The following is a 12,020-nucleotide window of genomic DNA, read 5'->3' as shown; positions in this document are numbered from 1 at the left end:
AGAATACATAAAGAAATTTTACAACTCAATAACAAAAAGGCAACCCGTTTTTATTTATTTTTTTTTAAAGATTTTATGTATTTATTTGACAGAGAGAAATCACAAGTAGATGGGGAAGCAGGCTCCCCGCTGAGCAGAGAGCCCGAGGCGGGACTCAATCCCAGGACCCTGAGATCATGACCAGAGCTGAAGGCATCGGTTTAACCCACTGAGCCACCCAGGCACCCTGGCAACCCATTTTTAAATAAGCAAAGGACTAAAAGATACATTCTTCTAAAGACTATATACAAATGGCCAACAGGTACGTGAAAAGATATTCATCACTGTTGGTTAAGGAAATACAAGTCAAAAGCAGGGTGACATTAACACTTCACCACCACTAGGATGACTAGAATTAAGGAGGGGGGGGGTGGTAAATAACACAATAACAAGTGTTGGCAAGAATGTGGAGAAATTGGAGCCCTCAAACATGACTGGTAAGAATATAAAATGTTGCTATGGAAAACAGTTTGGCTATTCAAAAAGTTACACATAAAATTACCACATAAGTCACCAGTTTAACTCATTCTGTTTTATATAATGTTCTCCAGCTTAAATAAATTCTCTCTCTCTCTCTCTCAGTAGAGTAGAACCAATAAGTTTTGCTGCTCAAACTTTAACCATTGAACACTGGTGTGAAACCTCAGTGTGCCAGGTTGTTCTAAAACTCTGCCCCAGCAATTCCACATAGCCCCAAAAATTGAAAACAGGTGTTCAAACAAAAACTTGCATACGAGGGTTCACAGCAGTGCTACTCACAGTAACAGAAAGGTTAGAATTACCCAAATACCCATCAAATGATGAATGGATAAATGAAATGGGATATGCACATACAGAGTAATATTATTCAGCCAAAAAAGCAAGAGTACTGCTACATGCGGCAACATGGATGAACCTTGGAGACATTAGCATTCCTTTTTTATGAAACATTCAGAATAAGCAAAGTCATAGGGACAGAAAGCAGATTAATGGTTGCAAGGGGCTTAGGGGAGGGGGGGCTGGGGAGTGACTACTTAATAAGTATGAGGTTTCCTTTTGGGGTCATGAAATGTTCTGGAACTAGATAGTGGTGACAACTGTACAACACTGTGAATGCATTACATGTTACTAACGGTAAACTCTATTTTATAATAAATTTTAAAAGCAACTCAAATTCTGATGGGTCCCAGCCAGGTGATGGAAGTTAATGAACCTAGCCAGGTGTGAGACTCAGAGGAGTCTCGAAGTCGGAGGCTCGAAGTCCCTCTTAAAGGGAGCAGCTACCCCCCAGCTCCCACGGATAGTTGCCAAGGCAGAATTTAGGCCCATTTTTGCCAGACTAGCCAATGCGTCAGGAAAGTAACTGCTTCTCAAACTTTCATGCACTCGGTGATCTTGTTAAAACACAGATTGTGAATCGGTAGGTCTGTGGTGGGACCTTCAGCAAGCTCCCTGGTGGGGCTGCCATTCCACCAACCACACTTTGAAAGGTGAGGGTCCAGCACAGAAGTTCTCAAACTTGAATACACATTGGAAACACCTGGGGAGTTTAACACTGATACTTCAGCACTACCCCCAGAAATTCTGACTTCATTGGTCAGAGGACTATAACTCTAATGCGCAGCAAACTTCGAAAGCCGACACCCTAGACAACCCTCTAGACTTTCCACAGCTCTAAGGACCTCTGAGACTATGCAGTATTTCCGAAGAACAAGATAACAGTTTTGAGAATAATAAGCCCCTAGTACCTTCTCCCCAACAAAGCCTTCCAAACCTGAAGGATGTGGACCATACCTAGTTCAGATGCGGTACACGTATTTTGTGACTCTTGACAACCTGTTGGATTTTCTTTGACCAGTAACTCCTTCTTCTTTGGCATTCTGACTGTTGTTAGCAAGTTTCATGGAAATTGGGTCTGAGTTGTTAGCTGATACCTCAACCCGCTAAAATGAGACTCCTCCTTTAGAGAAAGGAAGAGTGCGTGCCCTGATCCGTACATCTCAGTCACAGAGTCTGAGCAGCATGAGTCATCTTGGTGGGGAGCATGAAAGGAAAAGGCAAGGAGAATAGACCGGCGGATGTGTTCTTGCCTCTCCCCACTCACTGTCTCTGGAAAAACCTGTGACTGCCTCTCTCCTCCTGCTTTGTACCTCTCCTCTCCCAAACCAACCATGATCCTGGCTGAAAGAGGGGTAATTAACAAGGAACAGAAAGAATTGAAAGCGTTAACCGGAGCCTGAAGAAGAACAGGCCGGCAAGAATGGAAGTCAGGAAGGGGAAGGAGAAACTTGGCAGCGTTTCCTGACGGGGCCTCCTGGCTTAGAGCATTGCTGGAGTTATTCATGCCTGAGATGACAGGATGTGAACGTATTTGTCTTTATGATCGAGCAAATAGTACATGTGTGTGGCTTTCTTTTTGATTTTTCCCCTGATTCCCCAGGGCTTTACCCCTTAATGTGGCCACTTTGAACATGGTTGGCATAAATTCACAGTAGAAGAACATCTGTGGCAAGGAGCACGCCAAGGCAGGGAACTGGGACAGGGGTGCAGCAGCACGGAACTTAGCCCAATCCTCCTCGCTCAAGCTATCTTGATTCAGTGATTAAGGAAATGTAGTCTCTTTTGGTTATGACTGACCCCCCTGGAGAAACTTCGATTTCAACCTCTCACCACCAAAAGATCAAGGGTTTGAGGCAAAACCATCATACTGAAACCTTGATTAATAAAATGTGTGTTCAAAGAGATTTAGAAAACATCTTAGATGTTCACAAGAATTTTTCCAGAAGCAGTAAGAAGTGGGAAGGCCTAAGTGATTCCACTTAGTACAGGGCCTGAGGAAAATGATTGTCAGCACTCGAAGCCCAAATCTTCTGTTAATCATGGACCTCCCCTACTCTGCATTTCCCAGATTCTGAATATGGTCCGGGGGACACTGTTTCTTCCTGCCTCTTCCAGGAAACCTGCCCTGACTCCCTCTCCTGAGTGTCTGTGAGCTTCATATGTGCTGGTGTTGTGACACTTACTCAGCACACGAGAGGTGATTCCTAAATCATCCTTCCTAAATTATCAAGTCCTTGGGAGCTGGGACTGTCTGATGTCTGATTCATCCTAGTATCTTCAAGTCCTACCATAGTGTCAGGTACAGAAGAGCTGCTCAGTACATACTTGTAGAATTAAATAAATAGAACGAATAATGGGGCACCTGGGTGGCTCAGTCGGTTAAGTGTCCAACCCTTGATCTCAGCTCAGGTCTTGATCTCAGCTCAGATCTTGATCTCAGGGTCATGAGTTCAAGACCCACACTGGTCTCCACAGTAATGCTCAATGAACCTAGTTGGATGCTCGACAGCACTGAAACTCAAGGTCCAAAGCTGAACCCTACAACCACCTCAGCTCTGCTTGTGCAGGTAATGGAATACTTTCCTCAAAACAGCAATCCCACTGTTGTCCAGCTTTGTCCATTATTCACTGTAATAATAATAATAGCAATAACAATAATAAACACTTATTTGGTGCTTATTGTGTACTCAGTGTTCCTTTAAGCATTTTAAATCAACCAATTTTCTAGTATCCTCACTATTCTCAGTTTATAGATAAGACAACTAAGGCCCAGAAATGTTAAGAAACTTGTTCAAGGTCCTACATTCCTAAGTGACAGAGCTGGACTCAACCAGGCACAGACCAGCCTGGCAGGAATATTCTCCACCACTAAACTGTAAGTCCCTAGTTTAGAACGAGTCTTCCTCTTCCTTCCTCCAGTAGTGGTCCAGCCTAAGTCAGTCCTTGCAATGAAACCAGGTCCTTGCAATGCCCCACGCGCTAACCAAGGTGCTTGAAGTAGACAGGACTGCCTCTGCCCGAAGCTTGGTCCCAGAGTCATTGTAGAACTATCTTGCCAATGGCCAGCGGAAGACGAATGTGGTCCAGGGTTCATCTATTACGTGGATGAGATCCAATCCAGATAATGGGGTTACAGGGTTGTGGTTTCCTGTTTTCTTACTACCCCCAATTGGGGTTTTCCTTTCAATTACCTTTATAACAAGTGTGGTTGCAGCTTCAAACCGCAAACCACTTATATTTTATTGGCAAGGACTTCTTCTAATAGTTATAATTCTGTTAAACAGAGGAACTCTTTATACTTGTTTTTATGGTTTTTATGTTTGGAAAACTGGCTCTTTCCACCCCTCACCCCTTTTCTGGTCCCACTGCTCCTGGCCTACCTTAGCTCCTATCATCTCTTGCCTGAACAGCCTCTAACTGTTCTGCCAGCCTCCAGGCTGACCACTTTTGGTCCATCTCTCACTTGGCCTTATAGTGCTGTCTTCCTAAAGCACACCCTGGACCATGGCACTCATCTGCTCACCATTATTTGTGCCTAGTTGAACTCAGCTCTGCCACTTATTAGTTTATGCCCTGGAACAAGTTACTTAATGTCTCTGGGCCTCAGTTGTCCCAGCTACCAACTGGTATTGGTGAGTATACTCATTGAGTAGTTATGATTTTTTTTTTTTACAAAATCAAGATCCATTCTTGGAAGAATGGAACTGTGGGCCAAATATAAAATCAAGTGTGCTAAGTGTGAACCTCCTCATTTCAGTTCAAACATTCTGTCCAGGTGTTTGAGGAAGTGGCCTCCTTCTGCATATGTGGGAGGTGGCCTTAGCTGACCTCCAGGAACATCCAACCTTCAGTGTCTGATTTTCAGTTTAGGTAGAACTCTCTTGAGAAGCGTTCACGCAAAACAGTCTGAAGGTCCTGGTGTCCCACCAACTCTGTGTGAGCCAACATGTGACATGACTGATAAAAAAAAAAAAAAAGATAATGTCAGTAGAAGTAACAAGAACAAAGGTAGGGCATCTGAATTGTGGGAGATGTTTGTCCTGCTGTTTTCAGCTGTTCAGACCACATCTGGAGCGTGTGCCCACTTTCTGAACAACACACATGGAATCAGAGAGCCATCCATGTGGCCAGGATGGGGAGGGCTAAGAAACCCTCTCATAGGAAGAAAAGTGCTGGGAGAGAGGCCAATTCAGAAGATTTGTGCACTGGGAAGAATTGCTTCTTCCCTCACAGCCCCAGACCCAGGACTATACTCCAAGCCTGCTCCAGGGGCCCTGCCTCTCTCCGGAGTTGAAGAGAGAAGTGGCCACAGGGTGAGAGTCTGACCCGAGATCCACACACAGGAAGATACTGAAGACTCTCTAGTGTAGGCAATGCAAGCTGCCATGGGGTCCAGGCTGGTCATGAAAACAAATGAAGCAAGTTAAGCCCCTGCCCTTTAAACGTATAAAAATGTCCTGACTTCCACAGATAAATATGTTGTGCCCTCTGCTGCCTTAAACAAATGACTTGCTCTCTTATTTTTCCTTTCCTGATGAGAAAAATGTTTGTTTTTGTTCTTACAATAAGAAAAACGACAGCACACACGTAGTGAGAGATGGCATCACCTCATTCATGGGAGTGGGAGTGGGTTCAGCCTCACTGCTGGGGTGGGAGTTGGGAGCTGAAGGGACAGCCGATGGCACTGCAGGAGGCCAAATGAGGTCAAGCCTTCCAGTTTGTTCAAGAAGAGCTAACATTCTGGGGTTTTATGTGGAATTTTCACATTTCTAAATGTTGATGTTCAGAAAATATCATGCAAGCTTACATCCCTCTAGAACATCCCAGCTGCGGTCTGCTTAACTTGGCCTGTATCCCTGCGGTTGGCGCTCACACCCAGAGGCAGCTGTGGGTCCCCCTGGACTGCTCTGACTGCTAGAAACGCACTCTTCCAACTAAATGGAAATCAATCGTTTCATAGCACAATGGCCCAAGCACTCCTGACCTGCCTGTCCTCTAGGCCTCTGCTCTCTAGGCCATTTCATTCATGCATTCACTCATTTACACACACACACACACACACACACACACACACACACACCATGGACTCTGTTGCACATCTGTTGAACCCAGTAGATGATGATGTGAGTTCCCCATGAATAGAAAACCCATTTTATCCCTGAGTGCTTTGGTGTCTCCCTCCCACACAAGGCCTGCGTGGGAACACTTCAGCTTCCCTGTTCCTCACAAGGATGCAGCCTGCCCAGGAAGTAAGTTCCCTCCTGGACCATGTGTCTAGCATTCCTCCTAGGCAGCAGCCTGGTGCGGTGAGTGGGCACGTGGCCATTTATTGGACCTGTGGTCCTGGGCAAGTCACTGATGTCCCAGCCTAGGCCTTCCCGTGTGCTAAAACAGGGGCGTTAGCTCCCACTTCATGGCCTATTTTGAGGTATTTACGAATCGTTTTTTGGGGAACCTGGGGGGCTTGGTAAGGTAAGCTGCTGCCTTGGGCTCAGGACATGATCTCAGCCCAGGCGTGGGCTTTTTGCTCAGCGAGGAGTTTGCTATTCCCTCTCTCCCGCCCTTCCCCCACTCAAGTTATCTCGCTCTCTTTCCTCTCTCTCAAATAAATAAATAAAATCTTTTTAAAAAAATCCTTTGTTAAGGGAAAGTGCTACACAGTGTCCAGACAAGTGGTATTGACATGGAGTGGAAGGAAGTTGGAGTTCCACAAGAGTAGGTTTGAATCCAGGCTCAGCCACTTTGGGCAGCTTATTTAATCGCTAGAGGCTTCCATTTCTCATCTGTAAAATGGGATACAACTGCCTAGTGTACAGTCCCGCTCTTGAAGTTTGAAATTAGAAAAAATGGTGCATGCGGAAGGCACCTGGGGAGAGGCAGCCGCGCTTGCAGCTAATGACCAGTAGGGGGCACCAAGCTACTTAGAAATGAAATTCGCCTGGCGTCCCGGCCGCGAGCGCACAAAAGCCTCTCTACAAAGGCCGCGGGGATCCACAAGTCTGTGGATTTGCGCACACGTTCTCCTTTTTTATTGGAAAATTTTATTTTACACTGTACTATTTGAGGGGTCGTTTATTTAAAAAGCAGCTCAGAGTGGTGTTAAGAGCTCCTCACAGAAGGCTGCTTGTCCTTGCCCGGGTCCTCGTGCTCTGTGACTGGCGTCTGGACCCACTCTCTGGGGGCCCCGCTAGCTGTCGGTGACTAAGATTCTGGGGCAAATACTCTTCCAGAAACATGCAGGCCAGGGGCAGGGGGTTGGACACGGGGACCCTGGACTAAACGACCCCGGATGCCCTCGCGGGGGCCGGGTGTGACGCCTCCCACACCGTCAAGGGAAGCCACGCAGGGCTAATCCCGGTGTCACAAAGAAGTGCGGCGAGGGCCGTCGGGTGGTGGCGGTGTTTCTCTGCGGGCGCGCACTCGGCGCTCATCGTCTTTTGTGCCGGCTGCTGCCGAAGCCACGGAGACCACCCAGCCTGACAAAGAAAGGAATTCCTGTCTGCAGTTGACAGCCCTCAGGTTGACGGCTTTCCATTTGCCCCGGAGGCTGTCACTTGCGGAACAATGGCTAGAAGCAGGGTGGCTCTCACCTGAGTCTGGCGCTGCCGCGGGGGGAGGGGCGCAGACTCGGATTGTTGCGGGGGACGGGGGAGGGGGGGGCGCTGGTGTCTGTCCTTCCAGGTTGGGAAGGCTCTAAGATCACTCCGGCCTGCAGCAGACAAGCTTGGAGAGGATGTGGAGGGCTGTTTCCCCCGTGGACGGTGTCTCACTCCACAGATCAGGAAGCAGCAAGCACTGACGACGTGACTCTTTGCTTAAAAAAAAAAAAAAAAAGGAATGTATATATATACACAAAACCAGAAATCAATCTTTAAAGCATTATGTCGGGCGAAAGAAATCCGACAGAAAAGTACCTACAGTATAATCCCATTTCTAGAACCTTCTACAGCAGACAAAACTGTGGTGATAGAAATCAGATCCACGGCTACCTCGCTCGGAGAGGTAAAAGTTGACTACGGAGAGACATGAAGGGAGTTTCTGGGGGTGGAAACGTTCTCATCTTAAGTGGTGAGCACATGGGTGCACATGCCTCTCTAAAATTGAGTGAACTGCACACTTAGAAGTGCACTGTACTGTACAAAAATTACATTTCAATAACACTGATTAAACCGGAATTGCAAGGAATAGTTATGACTTTTCTCATTCTCAAAAGAAATATATGTCCACACTAGAAGAATGAGAAAATACACATAATGATTTTTCAAAAAGAAAGAAAAATCATCCACAAGCCCATTACCCAGAGGTAACCATGGTTATCATTTTGATATTGATAGGATCAGATCTTAATTTTCACAAAAATGAGATGATACAATGCTTTCTTTTGCATTGAATTGGCAATACAGGCATATAGTTAAGAAAAAGAGATGTACCATTTATGAACAGCTTGCTCCTATATTAATCGGTATTTTCAATATAATAGGATATTATGAACATTTTTCCATGCCATTAAAATTTTTTTGTCATTTTGAAGCAGACATTTGATTGAAGTATAACAACAACAAAAAAAAACCAGAAATATGCAAAAATTTTAAGTGTAAGGCTCAAAGTGTTTTCACAAATGAGATCTACTTTTACATGCAGCACCAGTATAAAATCATAGATCATTACCCAGCACCCCAAAAACCTTTTGGATCCTCTCCTCAGTACTGTCTCCTCTCCCCCAAAATAAGCCACTATCCTGCCTTCTAATTTCTAATGAGTTTTTCCTGGTTTGTGAACTTTTATGATGGAATTATGTGGTGTTCATTCTCATGTCTATATTTCTTCACTGGACAGTAGAGGAATGAGATTCATGTTGTTGCATTTGGCAACAGTTCATTCACACTTACTATTACCATAGAGTATACATTTGTATAAACGTATGACAATTTATTGATCCATTCTATTGTTGATAGACACATGGGTTGTTTCCAGGTTTTGGCTATTATAGCTGCTATAACTTCTTTAGATGTCTTTTGGTGAACATATGTATATATTTCTGGTGCATATATGCTTAGGAGTGCAAATACTAGGTTGCAGGATATGCAAATGTTTAGCATTAGTAGAAAATACCGGATAGTCTCCAAAATGGTTGCCCCAATTTACATTCTTGCCTGCAGTGTATGAGTTCCAATTGTTCTACATTCTTAAAAAACAATATCAATTATAATGACTATATAGCATTTCCTTATACGGATATGCCATACTTTATGTTTCCTGTAAATCAGGGATTCTTAACCCTTTTTGTGCCACACACACACTGGTGTTCTGATAAAGCTTGAGGACCTCTTCTCAGAATATGACATAGTAAATGTGTGCTTCATTATTAACACACTGATAACCTCTAGCAGCAGGTCTAACAACCGCAGAAACTTCAAATTTTCATAATAAGCATAAACAAAAATGTTTATTGGCTTTTGGTGCTTCCTCTCCTATGAAATGGGTATCTTGGCCTTTGGCCAATTTTTTAAAGATCTTATTTATTTATTTGACAGAGGGAGAAAAAGCGAGAGAGAGGAAACACAAGCAGGGGGAATGGGAGAGGGACAAGCATGCTTCCTGCTGAGCAGGGAACTCAATGCAATGCAATGAGGGGCTCGATCCCAGGACCCTGGGATCATGACATGAGCGGAAGGCAGACACTTAACGACTGAGTCACCCAGGCGCCCCTACCTTTGACAATTTTTAAAATCGCTTACTTATTTTCAAAATTTACGTAAGAATTCCTTGTATATTATAGATATTAATCTTACAGCAAAATGTCACAATTGTCATTATCTTTGCCATTTTATGTTTTTTATAGTTTTTATAGTAGCTGTTTATATGTTTTAAATAATAGCTTTACTGAGAAATAATTCACCTGCAATAAAATTCACCCTCTTAAAGTATACAATTAAATGGTTTTTAGTACATTCACAGTTATGAAACCACCATCATCCTCTAATTCCAGAATATTTTCAGGACCCAGGAGAAAACCTTGAACTCATTGGTAGTCATTGCCCAGAATTATCCCCAGACCCTGTAACTCCTGGTACCTCTAATTCATTTCCATTCCTATTTTGGAAAGAATAATAGGAGTTGCCTATTCTGGACATTTCATAAGAATACAGGAACATACACAAAATACACACACAACATGTGATGCTTTATGACTGGCTTCTTTCACTTGGCATAATGTTCTCAGGATTAATCTATGTTGCGCATTTGTCAGTACTTTATGGCTTTTTGTCGGTGAATAATATCCCATTGTATGGGTACACCAGATTTTATTTATGCATTTATCACTTGATAGACATGTGGGTTATTCCTACTTTGGGGCCATTATGAATAACGCTGCTATGAACGTTCAGGAACAAGTTTTTGTGTAGATGTGTATTTTCATTTCTTTTGGGTCTGTACCTAGGAGTGGAATTTCTAGGTCATGTGGTGACTCTAAATTTAATGTCAGAGGTACTGCCAGACTGTTTTCCAAAGTGGCTGAGTATGTTTAAAATCCCACCAGCAACACAGGAGGTATTTGACTTTCTGATGCATTGAAATTTTAAATTATTCCTAGTCAAATAAAGCAGTATTTTTCTTTATGGTATATGCCTTTGAGCCATTTCTAGAAAGGCTTTTATCACTCCAAGATGATAGAAATAGTCTATAAAATATGTGGGTTTTTTCCTATTAGTACTTTGCTATTTGTACTTCTATTGTAGTCACTGTTGTTGCTTTGTGTTAAAAATCTAAACCACCACTTGGAATCTACATGATGCAATGCCAGGTCTTCCTACTTTTTCTGCCACTTTGGTAGACTTCATCCAGTTCCATCTGCCTTATAATTCATGGCAAGTTTTCCCAGACTCTGGCCTCAGCTGTCAGACTTCAGAGGTGTGTGGTTTTGTTACTGGAATCTTTTTGTTTCTTCAGAAGTGTTTATGGCTGTTTCAGATACTTCCAGCCTTTATGTTTTTGAACATTATTTTTAAGGAAAGTGCTCATTTGAGTGCATTTTTCAGTGGTGTAAACATTTTATCAGGATGATAGAGGCTATGAATGGTGTTCTACACATGCTTTGCCTCATGCGTCTTGTCTTTTTCCATTTCTGCTGTCTAAATTTAGGGTGCATGGAAGCCCTGTATTTGGTGAGCAGACCGACTGATGAGGTAGGTGGGAAAGCGGGCTGGGGAGGCTGGGAGTCTAGGAGTCTTTGGGGAGCATTCATTAGGTCTTCAGCTTTTCCCATTTTTCTCCATCTCCCCACCATCTCAGAAATAGAAAGTGGGCTGTTTCCATTTATAATGGTGGAACCAAGCCTCATGTTTCCATCTTTTTGTAGTATTTTTAGTCTGTTTTATCCTTTTCACAATGCTGGAAGGTTAGACGGGGCTCAGGGCTCACTGGCTCCATCTGACGATGAACAAACAGAGCCCCGGAGACAGTAAATGCCGGAACCATTAGACTAGACGTGGTAGAGCTGCATCTTAACCATCCAGCACTCCTGACTCCAAGCCTTGAAAACCCCTGTTCAGCAAGGAAAGAGGGTCAAAGGTCTAGGGTGTGTACACATACAGCCCTCAAAAGGAATGTGGCGTTTTGTGGTTTGGGTTTTTCTTCCCCTTTCTGAGCACGCTTCACATGCCAGCCAAGGGCGTGCAGCTGTGTGTCGGGGGCTGGAAGGGGGTGAGTTGCAGGGTTGCCTGTCATTCCTAAGCCATGTTATAAAGGAGGTCAAAGCACGGAACCTGGGTTGAAGCTCACAAGTCCCTTCTGGTCTTCTGCTGTCTCATCAGAACCGAGCTTCCGCGAGGGAATGACTTGGAATGAGACTCTCTGTAACGGTGGGAACTGGGCTTCTGAGTCACGTAACGTGGCTCCTTAAGTGGTTTAGGGCGATCTGCACGTGTGCTTCAAATTCATAAAACACCCCTCTTGTGGCAAGAGAGGCTGACAAACTCGGCTTCGCGGGCTCAAGAATAAATGAGAAGAGGAAGTCCTCACGTGCCTAAGACACTGCGCATCACAGTGCCAAGTGTCCTTCGTGGGGGGATAAAAAAACATTCCTGGGCAAATGCTCTGAGCGAATGCCAGTTACTGCCCACTGCTCATGAGAGTCTCGGTGAAAATTAGTGTACTTGAGG

The sequence above is a fragment of the Mustela nigripes genome, chromosome 9 (assembly GCF_022355385.1).
Source record: "Mustela nigripes isolate SB6536 chromosome 9, MUSNIG.SB6536, whole genome shotgun sequence".
Classification (NCBI taxonomy): Eukaryota; Metazoa; Chordata; class Mammalia; order Carnivora; family Mustelidae; genus Mustela; species Mustela nigripes.
Note: the sequence above shows the minus strand (reverse complement) of the source record.